Source organism: Pleurodeles waltl, chromosome 2_2 (genome assembly GCF_031143425.1).
Source record: "Pleurodeles waltl isolate 20211129_DDA chromosome 2_2, aPleWal1.hap1.20221129, whole genome shotgun sequence".
Lineage (NCBI taxonomy): Eukaryota > Metazoa > Chordata > Amphibia > Caudata > Salamandridae > Pleurodeles > Pleurodeles waltl.
The window spans coordinates 17,237,807-17,252,828 of NC_090439.1; positions in this window are offsets into that span (position 1 = coordinate 17,237,807).

The window sequence follows — 15,022 nt, forward strand, 5'->3', positions numbered from 1 at the left end:
CTTTGGGCAGTTTTTAAGCGCTATATAAGTAATGATAACATAACATAACATAACATAGAATTTGGAGTTCCGGGTCCATGGTGTCCTCGTTCCTCGTGGGGTGTGTTGAGGTGAGCGTTTTTCCTTCGGAATTCCTGTTTCCGCCGTGTTTTTATCCGCAGTGAATCCGCCCCGAAAAAGGTGGCGGATTGGCCTGTCATAATAGTGTGGGCGGTACATTGTCTCCCGCCTGTCTGTTGGCGGTGACCGCTGCGCTGTTTGTTTGTACCGCCGTGGCGGTCGGAGTGTTAAAGTGGCTGTCTTTGTTGGCGGTTTCCGCCACGGTCGTAATTGCAATATTTTTTAACGCCAACCTGTTAGCGGTCTTACCGCCGCTTTACCACCTTCCACCAGGGTTGTAATGACCACCTATGTGTTGTTTTTTGAAGAATTTTCTTTGCAAAATCACCACCATTGCTACTAAGTGGTACAAGAGCCTGGGTAATGCTATCTTTTTGGATAGCATCACTCTACCCATCGATCATATGAAAAGACAGGTCCAAAAGAGGACTGCCAGCAGTCCCTGTTCTACCAAGATTACGCAAGATAAATGTCTCCTCATTATGGTACATATGTAGCACAAAATAGTTGAACATGTCAGCTTCCTACCTAAATGGATTAGCAGAGAGATGTGTGCACTCACTGTCCTCTGTTGGCATAAGTGGGAAAAGGCATTATGTTAGACAGTTAACTTAGTCCAGATGCCTTCTATATTCACCAAGCTTCTCTGTCACTTCCCTCATACTTCTTTCTGCCCCTTGCAAGCCTAGAAGCATGCCATCTATATATATTGATATTATATGGCATCTGTCTTCAGGTGTATGCTTTATCCTGGTCCTCCAACTCTGAATATGCAAACAAGCAGCTTCATGTCATAGCAATTTGTGTAAGAGAGAGTAGGCACCTGAAACTTGTGACCATGCTTAAGGACCATTGTGCTGAGGGCAAATACCCTGTCTGGACGCTAACTAATGACTTTGTGTGCAGTAAAACTACCCATTTAAAAGTGATGGCCCAACATCCAACATTTTAAGGGCTTCAGAAAGGAATGGTGATTCCAGAGTGTTGAACGCCTTCTGTACGTCCAGCAAAGTGACAATAAGGGGGAACCATCTGTAGGGGTCGCATCCTACTAAAATACTCCATAAAAAGGCATCCTATACGTCACAGAAATATCTTTTAATATGTTTAATTTCCTAAATTTGTCTTGGTGACTAAACAGACAGGATTTTTCATGTATCAGAATTATATGACTTGCCATGAGTGAAGCAGCTAAGAGCTGGTCCAGCCATGAAGTCGTAACTTATCACACATTATCCTTTTACCTGAGCAATATCAGGAAAATGGGCTTGGTGACATAGACTACAGCGTTGCTATTCTGTACCAGATTTTAATTGCCACCTGGAGCAATTCAATAAAATGTTTTATTTCTTTAGTCAGTCAGTGGAAGTCATTTTTCAGAGGTAGTCGGTGCAAATTCCCTTTTTTGCATTTGCCAGGCGGTGTAAAGATTAGTACACAGCAACTGTGGAATTTATGTGATCTGGATATGTTGATGCAAAACTGCAGTGGTGCAAGCTACGTAATCTGCAGGTCTCTGCAGGATTCTATCACAGCATAAATGACTCAACTCCACCTAACGCATCTTTTTTATGTTGGATCTTTTTCCATGTCTGTCTCAGCTGGTTATGGTGAGACATTCCAGACCTTGTCAACACCATGGAAGTAACTGCCATCCTTGACTTGTCCTTTGGTAGATGAGGTACCACCCTTGCTACATCTGGACCCAGAGGAGATGATGGCAGTGGCATAGACGTAAAGTAAAGAGTAGTAAAGAACCATCTTCTCTTTCTGTGTAGGCATCTCTTTGACTTCCCCTCAACCCACTCAGGCAGGAAACAGGAGGCTGTTGATGGGCTACGTGTTTCAAGTACTCATCCCTCTGATGTCATAGCTGCTGAAAGGGGTGCATGAAGTAATTTCTTCTATCTCTAGCATTCAGATGAATCGAAGCCTGTGCGCTAAACATTAAAAGATGGGTTATACTTCGACATACTTTACGATTTCTGCAAGGGCAGCACTTACCTATCAATCAAATAGTCCTATGCCATGAAGGTGACTTTGAACTTTTTTCTGCAGTTTTATAGTCGAAACAAGTGAGCATACCCGGACTTGCAGGCCCACAATTAAAACAAGCATTTGCAATGCAATGGGTCTCATGTTTGCTTGACTTAGAGCTATTAGCGTAGTAAATTCCTAACTGGACTTTTCTTGCCACATAAATTGAAAATGAAAAAGCTGTTGACATAAGCAAGTCAATTCAAAGTGCAACGGCCTCCATGAGCGTGAGCGCAAGAGTTATTGTCTCCCTGCGTGGATGTCCATAAAGGATCGCGGCTGGTATAAAAGGCAAACCGAAACCGGAAGAGGGGCCCTCACATGCTGTAACAGGATTAAGCGTGACATAGTGCTAACAAAAATGTTCACTTAGTGAAATCACATGGGAGGGAACTCAGCACAGAAAGGGGCATATTTATACTCCGTTTGCGCCGGATTTGCGCCGTTTTTTTTTACGCAAATTCGACGCAAAACGAACTCCATATTTATACTCTGGCGTTAGACGCGTCTAGTGCCAAAGTTCATGGAGTTTGCGTCATTTTTTAGCGTGGACACCTACTTTGCGTTAATGATATGCAAGGTAGGCGTTCCCGTCTAAAAAATTACTCCGAGGCATGTGCGCCGTATTTACACTCCCGGGCAAAAATGACGTCCAGCCGCTTTTGCGTCGTTTTTTAGCGCCTGGTCAGGGCAGCCGTTAAGGGACCTGTGGGCTCGGAAGGAACCCAGAGGTGCCCTCCCATTCCCCCAGGGACACCCCCTGCCACCCTTGCCCACCCCAGGAGGACCCCCAAGGATGGAGGGACCCATTCCAGGGAAGTTGAGGTAAGTTGGGGTAAGTATTTTTTTTCGTTTTTTTTTTGTGGCATAGGGGGGCCTGATTTGTGCCCCCCTACATGCCACTATGCCCAATGACCATGCCCAGGGGACATAAGTCCCCTGGGCATAGCCATTGGGCAAGGGGGCATGACTCCTGTCTTTGCTAAGACAGGAGTCATTTTAATGGGGGTTGGGAGTAAAAAAAAATGGCACAAATCGGGTTGAGGCGAAAGTTTTGCCTCAGCCTGACTTGCCCCATTTTTTGGCGCCCAAGCTCCATATTCCCCTACGCCGGCGCTGCCTGGTGTACGTCATTTTTTTTGACGCACACCAGGCAGCTCCGCCGGCTAACGCCGGCTAACGTCATTGAATAAATACGGCGCCCGCATGGCGCTTCAGAATGGCGTTAGCCGGCGTTAGATTTTTTGACGCACAACTGCGTTGGCGCAGTTGTGCGTCGAAAAGTATAAATATGGCCCAAAGTAGGGACATTTCACAAAATGCACCAATAAAAATAAAGCATTTAAAACAAGCACAACAAAAATGAATAGCAGGAGTGGGAGTGGTTAAACGCCCACAGAGAGATTACGACAGGCCACAGCGCTTGCGTGCTGGAACCTAATCAAGACCTATTAGTCACAGGCTCACAAACCAGGATAGACACAGATTAGCTAAACACACATTATATCTGGCTTCTGACACTGTATAAATCAATCATAAATATTAGAACAAAAGCTTACGCCATACCTGGCGCTTAAATAATGTGAAGGCAGAAGCCACCTCTGCGGTGGTCCCGTGCCATAACTAGGGAGGAGCGAGGATAACAGAAACTAGGTGGCCTGTGAACAACGTCTTTCATTTTATGCGTTTACCCTGGGGGAGAAATAAAAGAACGGCAACGAAATGAGTTCGCCTCTGCTTTCAAGTATACAACTTGCAAAACAAAAAGGGGAAATCATTGGTCCTTGTACACGAAGACACAAAATTGCGAGCAATATGTGAAATAAAGTTAGAGCACTGTAGACGACAGACAATCGCATAAATGAAGCAATTGGATAAAGTGCAAGCTCAACGAGCCCCTGTGGTAGCATAATGTTATTGTTATGTGATTTAGGTTTGTATTTTCCACATTTATCGAGCTAGTTCTAGTCTAACTATCCCGCCACGTTGCAAAACACACATTGAATATCAGTTATTTAAGGAAAAGTGCTGCTTTCTGACTTTTGCACCAATTTCGTGTCTTTCCACAAACAAAGAGGCAGGTACAACCTTTAAAGGTTGTCAACAGGAGGTGAAAGTTCAAAGGTCAAAGCGATCTTTAGAGTGTAGCAGTTTGTAATTAAAGGTAGGCTCTTAAATGGGTTTGATAAAGACTTGTAAAAGAGCCAAAAGAGATCGTGCAATTTTAATGTTAAGTGGCTTTTGTATTGGAAAAATGCCCAGGGGCCATGTCTAGCACGGTCACTTACCAGTGAGTGATGGGAGATCAATACAGACAGAGTGGGGATGCAGCTTTGTCACTGGGATATGTAGTTAGTATGTGATTAGCCTTAAGTAGCATTGACTTCGATGCAGATGGGAGCTAAAGTGCTCAGCATCTGGAGAGTGTGATGCCTGCATGCACCAGCAACACTGCATTTCCATCAAACACTTGCAACACTACATTTCCATCAAACACTTGGGAACCCTACTCAATATCTGGTGTGTCATAAAGGATGGGAATAAGCACAACGAAATGACATGCTGAACATCAAAGCCTAGTAACTCAGACATGTATGCACATGCTCACACAGCAGGTGCATGCAAACACAAACACACATAAACACATATATATGTACACACACAAACACACACACAAAAGAAGAGAGAATTCTGGGTAGTTCCCAAGCTTAGGTGGACCATCAACACTAGATTTGCTCACCTCAAATGTGTGTTTTTCTAGCAAACGTTTTAAGCAAAGGATTAGCACAGTGTCATCAATGCAGGTCTAGAAAGGGACAAAGTATTTTGCCATTTGCACAGCAAGATCTTTAAGCATAGGTTTCACCAGTCCAGGAACGGTATTACAGCTTTGGATTGGTAAAATATCATCCAAGCCAACCTGAAGTGAGCAAAAGCACCCCTGAAACGTGTTGTGCTATTATATATATATATATATAAAATTTAGTGGTGGTTGCCACTATGTAGTTATAGTTAGGAAGTTAGGACCGTGTTTCCATGGAAAAAGCATTTTTTGACTTGCCTATATCTTTGGCACCTCTTGACAAATCTTCACAAAGTTTTCCAAAAAAAGTGCCCAGGTGATTCTTGTTGCATTCAGAAAGTTCAGAGTGATCCGTCAAGCGGGGGCTTAGAAGAAGGAGGGGGGGTTCAAAAAGTTGTGTTTCCCATGTTAATTCTCATAGGACCTTAAGACACAACTACAGCCAGAACCACTGGACGGAATTACACCAAATTTGGCAGAAAGCTAGCTTTTGTTACACAGATTGTGCTTTCTCTTATGTGGTGTAAATCTGTCAGTAGTTTTTAGATATAAAAGGTGTTGGACATGACCCTTTTACAGGGTCATTCCCCAGACTTTTTGCTTTTTGCCTCCTTATTTTTCTGACCTTTGTTGGATGAAGTTTTGACCCTGAGCACTTTTTCACTGCTCAACAGTGCTAAAGAGCATGTGCTCTCTCTTACAACTTTGGTATGATTGGATTATACCTGATTGGCATATTTAATTCACCTATAAGTCCCTTGTAAAGTGGTATCCCTATACCCAGGGCCTGTAAATTAAAGGCTACTAGTGTGCCTGCAGCGCTGCTTGCGCCACCCACTGAAGTAGCCTGTCAAACCTATCTAAGGCCTGCTAGCGCAGAGCCTGTGTGCGCAGTTTCCTGCCACAAGGTTCTGGCATCTAAATTTACTTGCCAGGCCCAGAACTCCCCTTTTACTACATGTAAGTCACCCCTAAGGTATGCCCTAGCTAGCCCTTTGGGCAGGGTGCCATGTATGTAGAAGGAAGGACATGTGCCATGTTGCATGGCCTGTCCTGGTAGTGACAAAAAGCCTAACTTGGTGTCTCACTGCTGTAAGTGCTGCCTCCTCATACGATTGCATTGGAAATGCCCTGACTTATGTGTAAGGGGTATTGTCTGATTTATGAGGGGTAGTGTAGGCATGTTTGGTATGGTTGTGATAGTGGTGAGAAATGCTACTTACTGGTGTAGGTGTATTTTTTATTACTATCACAGAAATGCCACTTCTAGAAAGTGCGCATTATCTGTGCTTATGACTTTGGTGTTTTGCAGCTTGCCTCCAATCCACGTCTGGGCAGACTAACAGTTGGGGCTTTCTGCATACTTCTCAGACTGCCTGAACACAGAAAGGGTGGAGGTGACACAGAGGTGCATCTACATATTGCAAAAGCCTTCCTGGGCTGAGAGAAGGGAGAGGCGGGGCACCCCTGCATTTGTAAAGGCTGTGCCCTGGCCTCACACAATAGGGTTGTTAACCCCCTACTGATGTTTGGAGCCTGTGCTGAAAGGAGAGAGGGGGCACTCCCAGAACCAGTTGTAACTGGCTGGAACCTTCTCTCCCTACCATTGTAAAACACTGTAAGAACTGACTATAAGTACAAGGGATTTTTCCCCACAATTTGAACACTCTGGGAACTAGAAACTGGACACAGAACGCTGATGAATGGACTCACCAGGAAGCCACCTTGGACTGCTGCTGCTGTGCTGATCTGTGACCCACCTGGTCACTAGAGGAAACTGCCACATCTGCAACCCTTGTGCTGGCCTGTAGCTGGGCCCACCACCCCTGTGCTCCCTTGTCTCCTGGTTGCTCCCAGGGGCAGGGTGCTGTGCCCCTGACCCCTGCACCGATCACTGTAGGTCCTAACTAAGCTCTGGAAAGAGTGCTCTCTTGGAACTGCAGAAAAAGATCACAGCCGCAGCCCGGGCTTTAGCTTTGCCCTAAGCGCTCTGAAAAGCGCTTTACTTCTGCCCAAGGACACCGCCGCAGCCCGGGTCGCAAAGCTTGCTTGAGCGCTGTGAAAGCGCTTGATTTCCTCCCCCGTATCACCGCCGCAGCCAGGGTTGTTAAATTACTCGAAGCGCAGGGATCGTGCTTCTCTCAGTGCCCCCGAGGCACACAAACAAAGGATCCGGAGCAAGCGTGCTCCTCTCGGCGCCCCCGAGGCACCTCTTGCTTCTGGCAGCACCCCCGGGGCACCAGCCGCATTAGGTCCTGCAGGAAGCCTCCCGGCGGCTCGCGAGCAGCTTCCCTCACTCGCGCACCACGTCGGGTGCGGGCGAGTGTTTCCCTCGTGCCGCCAGAGGGTCCGAGTTTTCTTACACCCCAAGCAGGACTCGGGGAAGACGCAGGGAGTGCCACCCTTCCCCGGTCGCTGCGCAAGGAGCGGGACGCTCCTGGTTTTGGGCAATTTGTTCTCTCAAGGCAATTGGGAAGAGAGACCTCGACGAAGGTCCCTTCCTGCCTTTCTTTTGCCCACTTAATTGTCGCTGGGCCACACCCGGCCCCCACCCCACGGACAGGGTGTGAGGTGGCCGAGGCAGGCCCCCACCAGGATCACGGGTCCCCAGAGGGCACCCATTCTAATCATAAGAGAGTGAGGGTGCTGAACGCCCCTCCCCCCCCAAAGAGCACCACATGGCCCCTGTTTTCGCGCATAGGAGCACCGGGGGCCCCCATGCTCAACTTCTAGGCACTGGGAGCGCCTCTGCTACAGAAACAGGTACTTTTTAGGGAATTTAGGCTCTAGAAGCCTAGTACAGGCTTGTAGATGTTTTAGGTTTCCTACCTGTTTACTGTTTCTACCTATATATATGTGCTAATGTTCCTTTTATGGGCATGTCTAGCTGATATGTAATTATATGACTTGTGATATATTCTCTAATGTTCCTTTTATGGGTATTTAGGAATTGTTCATGACAAGTGCATATATCTTTTACTATCATTCCTGACTACTGCTTATGTTGCAGAATTCTGAGTACTTACGTGTTCTAATGTGACAACTGCATATTCCTGCAGAGTATTAGTAATTTGTGTAACATTCTGACAACTGCTAAGGTAGCAGGGTTTTATTCACGTGTAATGTTGGTCTAATAATGTTTTTGCAATACAGATTATTTTTACATAGCTCAGTGTTGTGTTCACTTTGTGGTGTACATTTTGCGCCACATGTGTTGTGTGTGTTGTGCAAACGCTTTTCACATTGCCTCCAGGTTAAGCCTGACTGCTCGTGCCAAGCTACCAAGGGGGTGAGCAGGGGTTCTTGGACGTGTAACTCCCTAGCCCTGACTAGAGTAGGTAAGTTCTTCCTGGCTGAGGTGCATAACCTAGCCAACCAGAAACCCCATTTCTAACATTGGTTGTCAGCGGTGAAGATAGGACTTGCGCTTGCACAATACCTTGTGACTCATTTTCGCACCGCAAATTGCACTTAGACCATTACGTGTTTTAATTCTCTTTTAAATTATTCTCCTGTTCTCTCAAGCTAGTCATTTTATTTTTCCTCCTGTGTTGAATACTCGCACTGTGGACTCTTGTTGTTTACGCTAGTGTTGTGCTCTTTACAAAATGGAGTCTACCTTTGACATGGATTATATATTGTTTTACACTATAGAAGAGTTAAAGGGATTCTGCAGGGAGAGAGGTATACCTTTTATAGAGGGTGAAGCCCATATAGGGATCCTCAGGAGAGCCCTGTTCAGTTTTAAAAAGGCAGACTTTATAGCACAAAAAGAGGCCCAAGGGGGAGATGGTTCTGAGAGAGACCCTAGAGAGACCCACAAGAGTAGTGAGGACTCTGAGGAGGAGGTTCCCCAGTCCACACCACTGGGGGATAGTGACCCCGAGGAGTTAGACACTGAGGGAGAAGATGACTGGCCAGGGACGCCAGTAGAGAGAGAGGATCCCATAGATAGGGAGTCCCTTAATGGGTCCTTGCGTAGCAGCAGCGCCAACTCCCATCCCCTTTCACCTGAGGAGCTCAGAGATAGGCGGGAAGAGAGGGACCTGAGGCTGTAGCTAGCTAGGCTGGCTGTAGAAGAGAGACAGGTTGAGGTTGAAAAAGCCTTAGTCCAGGAGAGGATGGCAGAGTCTGAAAGGGCCTTTGCCAGAGAAAGGCTCGCTCTAGAGCGCAGTCTTACAAATCTAGACTCACCAGTAATGCAGGTGGAGTCCAGTGGTGGCAGCATTTGTAGTGTTAGGCACAATCCTTACCTACCCACAGATTTGGTACCTGGGTTCAAGGAGGGAGATGACATACGTCAGTGGCTTAGGGAGTATGAGGAAGCTCTAGTTGCGCGCAGGATTCCTGAGAAAGATTGGGGAACTGTCCTAGAGAGCTATATTCCTGAGGTGGAAGGGGATGTCCTACTGGCCCCAGAAGGGAGTGACAGGCAGGTGTATCCCCACATCAGAAAGGCCCTGATAGAAAAGTATGGTCTTACCCCTGAAGACTACAGGTTGAGGTTCAGAGGCAGCAGGAAGCAGTCTTACCAGTCTTGGGAGGATTTCATGGGGACTTGTTGCAAATCACTAACAGGATGGGTGGAGGGTAGCAGAGCAACCACTTATGAAGGGCTGTTTAGTCTAATTCTAAGAGAACACATGTTCCGTTGCTGTTTTTCAGAGCTTCGCCAACACCTGTCTTACTGTGAGTTCTCTGACCCCAGGGAAGATGCAAAGGAGGCTGACCTCTGCTTAGTGCCAGGGGAGCTGGTCAGACACCAAGGACCATCTTAGGTTCACCCCTGGAAGGGGTGGGGGAGGTTCTCGGTAATTCAGGCCAAATTCTGAGAGTGGAGGGTACAGGATCGAGAGGGACCTGTCTTCTTACGCATGTCTTGGAAGGCACCCAGAAGGGGCCCCAAGGCTGGAATTTAACTGTTCCAGGTAAAGTTTTCAGCGGGGAGGAAGTAGGATTGTTAAGGACCTATCCTCTTACGTATGCCTTAGAGGGCTCCTTCCCGGTGCACGGAGGCGAGAATTTAACCAACCCGACAACGTTCTGAGCGGGGAGGGTGCAGGATCCACAGGGACCTGTTCTCCTTCACAGGTCTTGGAAGGTACCCGAGAGGGGCCCCAAGGCGGGAGGGTAGTCGTTACCGAAGGCCAATCCTGTAAAAAGGATGCCCTAAAGTCTGAAGGACAAGGGGGGGACACCTGGGAACAGGGTTGTCCAACTCTGGAGATCAGCAGCACCACCCCGCAGAGGGGATTGCAGGTGCTTCCTTTTGAGGGTTTGAGGGAGGACACTCCCCTGACCCCTGTCCAGCAAAAGGGTATCATGCCTAGGTTGGAAGGCCAGATCATGGGCATCCCCCTAGATCTGGGAACAGAGACTGCTGTAACCAGCCTCTCTACTGATGCATTCCCTAGGGATTCAGTTCCTACAAGGGGGGATTCACTGGAAGACACTTCCATGACTCCTGTCCAGCAAAAGGGTAATGTCCCTAGGTTGGAAGATGCATGCCCTAGGGATTCAGTTCCTGTAAGGGTGAGTTTGAGGGAGGACGCTCCCCTGACTCATGACCAGCCCAAGGGTACCGTCCCTAGGTTGGAGAACCAGGTCCAGGGTAGCTCCCTTGACCTGGAGGTGGAGAAGGCTGTCCCCAGTCTCTCTACCATTACTTCTGGGGGTATCACTCTTGATGGGAGGGTGCGGAACTCTAGAAGGAGGGGCAGGAGGAGGAAAGGTGCTTTCCTGACCCCAGTTCAGCCAGAGAGGAAGGACCCTGGGTTGGCAGACCAGTTACAGGGGGGATCCTCTGAACTGGTGGGTGAGCTGACCAGGACGACTGTAACAAGCGCGCTGGCAGTTCTGGATTCTGGGGGTACAACCCCTCCTCGGAGGAGGCGGAACCCTAGAAGGAGGGGCAGGAGGAGAGATTCTCCCCTGGACCCTATTCAGGCTATGGGACCAGTCCCTAGGCTAGAAGACCAGTGGCAGGGGGTAACTCCTGAACTGGTGAGAAGGAGAGTGGAACAGGATGCTATGCACCTGGGGCTCCTGCACCCCAATCTGAGAGGTTTCATGGGCCAGAGGCCCCGGGCTGGCCTGGGACCTGGCTCTGGCCACAGACAACTAGGACGCCTCCATGGGTTAGCTCAGATTGTCTTGGGAGCATCGACAGAGGAATACAACTGGGTTCAGATTGGCGTAGAACTGGATCATGTCCCTGCAGTTGCGGGCCAGGGTCCTGGTTCTATCGCCCTAATCAGGAAAGTCCATCAATGTATTGATTGGTCTACCCTGGCTTTGGGGGTAGGGGGTCATGTTGGACCTGGCCCTTTTACAGGGTCATTCCCCAAACTTTTTGCTTTTTGCCTCCTTATTTTTCTGACCTTTGTTGGCTGACGTTTTGACTCTGAACACTTTTTCACTGCTAACCAGTGCAAAAGTGCATGTGCTCTCTCTTACAACTTTGGTATGATTGGATTATACCTGATTGGCATATTTAATTTACCTATAAGTCCCTTGTAAAGTGGTATCCTTATAACCAGGGCGTGTAAATTAAATGCTACTAGTGGGCCTGCAGCTCTGCTTGCGCCACCCACTGAAGTAGCCTGTCAAACCTATCTAAGGCCTCCTAGCGCAATGCTTGTGTGCGCAGTTTCCTGCCACAGGGTCCTGGCATCTAAATTTACTTGCCAGGCCCAGACCTCCCCTTTTACTACATGTAAGTCACCCCTAAGGTACGCCCTACCTAGCCCTTTGGGCAGGGTGCCATGTATGTAGAAGGAAGGACATGTGCCATGTTTGCGTGGCCTGTCCTGGTAGTGACAAACAGCCTAACTTCGTGTCTCACTGCTGTGAGTGCTGCCTCCTCATAGGATTGCATTGGAAATGCCCTGCCTTATTTGTAAGGGGTATTGTCTGATTTATGAGGGGTAGCGTAGGCATGTTTGGTATGGTTGTGATAGTGGTGAGAAATGCTGCTTACTGGTGTAGGTGTATTTTTTATCACTATCACAGAAATGCCACTTCTAGAAAGTGCGCATTTACCTGCGCTTATGACTTTGGTGTTTTGCAGGTTGCCTCCAATCCACGTCTGGGCAGACTGACAGTTGGGGCTTTGTGCATACTTCTCAGACCGCCTGAACACAGGGAGAGTGGAGGTGACACAGAGGTGCATCTACATATTGTAAAGCCTTCCTGTGCTGAGAGAATGGAGAGGCGGGGCACACCTGCATTTGTAAAGGCAGTGCCCTGGCCTCACACAATAGGGTCGTTAACCCCCCCACTGATGTTTGGAGCCTGTGCTGAAAGGAGACAGGGGGCACTCCCAGAACCAGTTGTAACTGGCTGGAACCTCCTCTCCCTACCATTTTAAAACACTGTAAGAAATGACTATAAGTACAGGGGAATTTTCCCCACAATTGGAACACTCTGGGAACTTGAAACTGGACACAGAACGCTGATGAATGGACTCACCAGGAAACCACCTTGGACTGCTGCTGCTGTGCTGATCTGTGACCCGCCTGGTCACTAGAGGAAACTGCCACCATCTGCAACCCTTGTGCTTGCCTGTAGCTGGGCCCACCAGCCCTGTGCTCCCTTGTCTCCTGGTTGCTCCCAGGGGCAGGGTGCTGTGCCCCTGACCCCTGCACTGATCACTGTAGGTCCTAACTAAGCGCCGGAAAGAGCGCTCACTTGGAACTGCAGAAAAAGATCACCGCTGCAGTCCGGGCTTTAGCTTTGCCCTAAGCGCTCTGAAAAGCGCTTTACTTCTGCCCAAGGACACCGCCGCAGCCCGGGTCGCAAAACTTGCTTGAGCGCTGTGAAAGCATTTGATTTCGTCCCCCGGATCACCTCTGCAGCCGGGGTTGTTAAATTACTCAAAGAGCAGGGTTTGCGCTTCTCTCAGTGCCCCCGGGGCACACAAACAAAGGATCCGGAGCAAGCGTGCACCTCTCGGCGCCCACGAGGCACCTCCTGCTTCTGGGAGCGGCCCCGGGGCACCAGCCGCCTTCGGTCCTGCAGGAAGCCACCCGGCGGCTCGGGAGCAGCTTCCCTCACTTGCGCACCACGTCGAGTGCGGGCAAGTGTTTCTCTCGGGCCCCCGGAGGGGTCCGAGTTTTCTTACACCCCAAGCAGGACTCGGGGAAGGCCCTGGGAGCGCCCCCCTTCCCCGGTCGATGCGCACGCTCCTGGTTTTGGGCAATTTGATCTCTTGAGGCAATCGGGAAGGGAGACCTCGGCGAAGGTCCCTTCCCGCTTTTCTTTTGCCCACTTAATTGTCGCTGGGCCACGCCCAGCCCCCACCCCACGGACAGGATGTTAGGTGGCTGAGGCAGGCCCCCACCAGGATCATGGGTCCCCAGAGGGGCCCGTTCTAACCATAAGAGAGGAGGGTGCTGAATGCCCTTCCCCCCCAAAGAGCACCACATGGCCCCCGTTTTTGCACATAGGAGTGCCCTGGGGACCCCCATGCTCAACTTCTAGGCACTGGGAGTGCCTCTGCTACAGAAACAGGTGCTTTTCATGGAATTTAGGCTCTAGAAGCCTAGTACAGACTTACAGATATTTTAGGTTTCCTACATGTTTACTGTTTCTACATATATGTGCTAATGTTCCTTTTATGGGCATGTCTAGCTGATATGTAATTATATGATTTGTGATATATTCTCTAATGTTCCTTTTATGGGTATTTAGGAATTGTTCATGACAAGTGCATATATATTTTACTATAATTCCTGACTACTGCTTATGTTGCAGAATCCTGAGTACTTACGTGTTCTAATGTGACAACTGCATATTCCTGCAGAGTATTAGTAACTTGTGTAACATTCTGACAACTGCTAAGGTAGCAGGGTATTATTCACGTGTAATGTTGGTCTAATAATGTTTTGTGCAATACAGATTATTTTTACATAGCTCAGTGTTGTGTTCACTTTGTGGTGTACATTTTGCGTCACATATGTTGTGTGTGTTGTGCAAACGCTTTACACATTGCCTCCAGGTTAAGCCTGACTGCTCGTGCCAAGCTACCAAGGGGATGAGAAGGGGTTATCTTGGACGTGTAACTCCCTAGCCCTGACTAGAGTGGGTAAGTTCTGCCAGGCTGAGGTGCATACCCTAGCCAATCAGAAACCCCATTTCTAACAAAAGGGAAAACACATTTGTATATCTCTCACTGCAATGGCTTCGCAAAGATTAAGAGCCCGTGCACAGCAAATGGTGAGCTCTGATTGTGCTGCCAGCACTTCAAACCAAGAAGTGTTGGCAGCCATCCACTGAAAAATGTGAAAAAAAATTGAAAATATGAAAAGGGGCCAGGGAAGGGACAGCCTAACCCCTTATCTCTGGTGGTGGTGTCCAAGAGGGAACCCGCCTCCAGGTCTAGTTTTTTTTTTTTTTAAATTGGCACAAATATGGGAGCCGGCCATTGTTTCTGTAAGGCCTCTGGATGGACCTGGCCTTGGGGGTATTTACATTTTAATGTGGGGGGGTCCGTCCCCCAAGAGCCCCAGGGACTGCCACCTCCCTAGGGCTTAAAAAAAAATAAAGGCCCATATTTATACTTTTTGACGTACAACTGCGCCAAATTTTACCGCCGGCTAACGCCATTCCAAAGCGCAATGCGGGCGCCTTATTTATTGAATGAAGTTATCCGGCGCTGCGGACTGGTGTGCGGAAAAAAAATGACTCACACCAGGCAGCGCCGGCGTAGGGGAAAATGGAGGTTGGGCGTCAAAAAATGGGGCAAGTCAGGTCTGAGGCAAAATTCAGGCCTCAACCCGATTTGCGCCATTTTTTTGGACGCCCAACCTAAATTGACATGACTCCTGTGAGCAAAGACAGGAGTCATGCCCCCGTGCCCAATGGCCATGCCCAGGGGACTTATATCCCCTGGGCATGGTCATTGGGCATAGTGGCATGTAGGGGGGCACAAATCAGGCCCCCCTATGCCACAAAAAAAACGAAAAAAAATACTTACCCCAACTTACCTCAACTTCCCTGGAATGGGTCCCTCCATCCTTGGGGGTCCTCCTGGGGTGGGCAAGGGTGGCAGGGGGTGTCCCT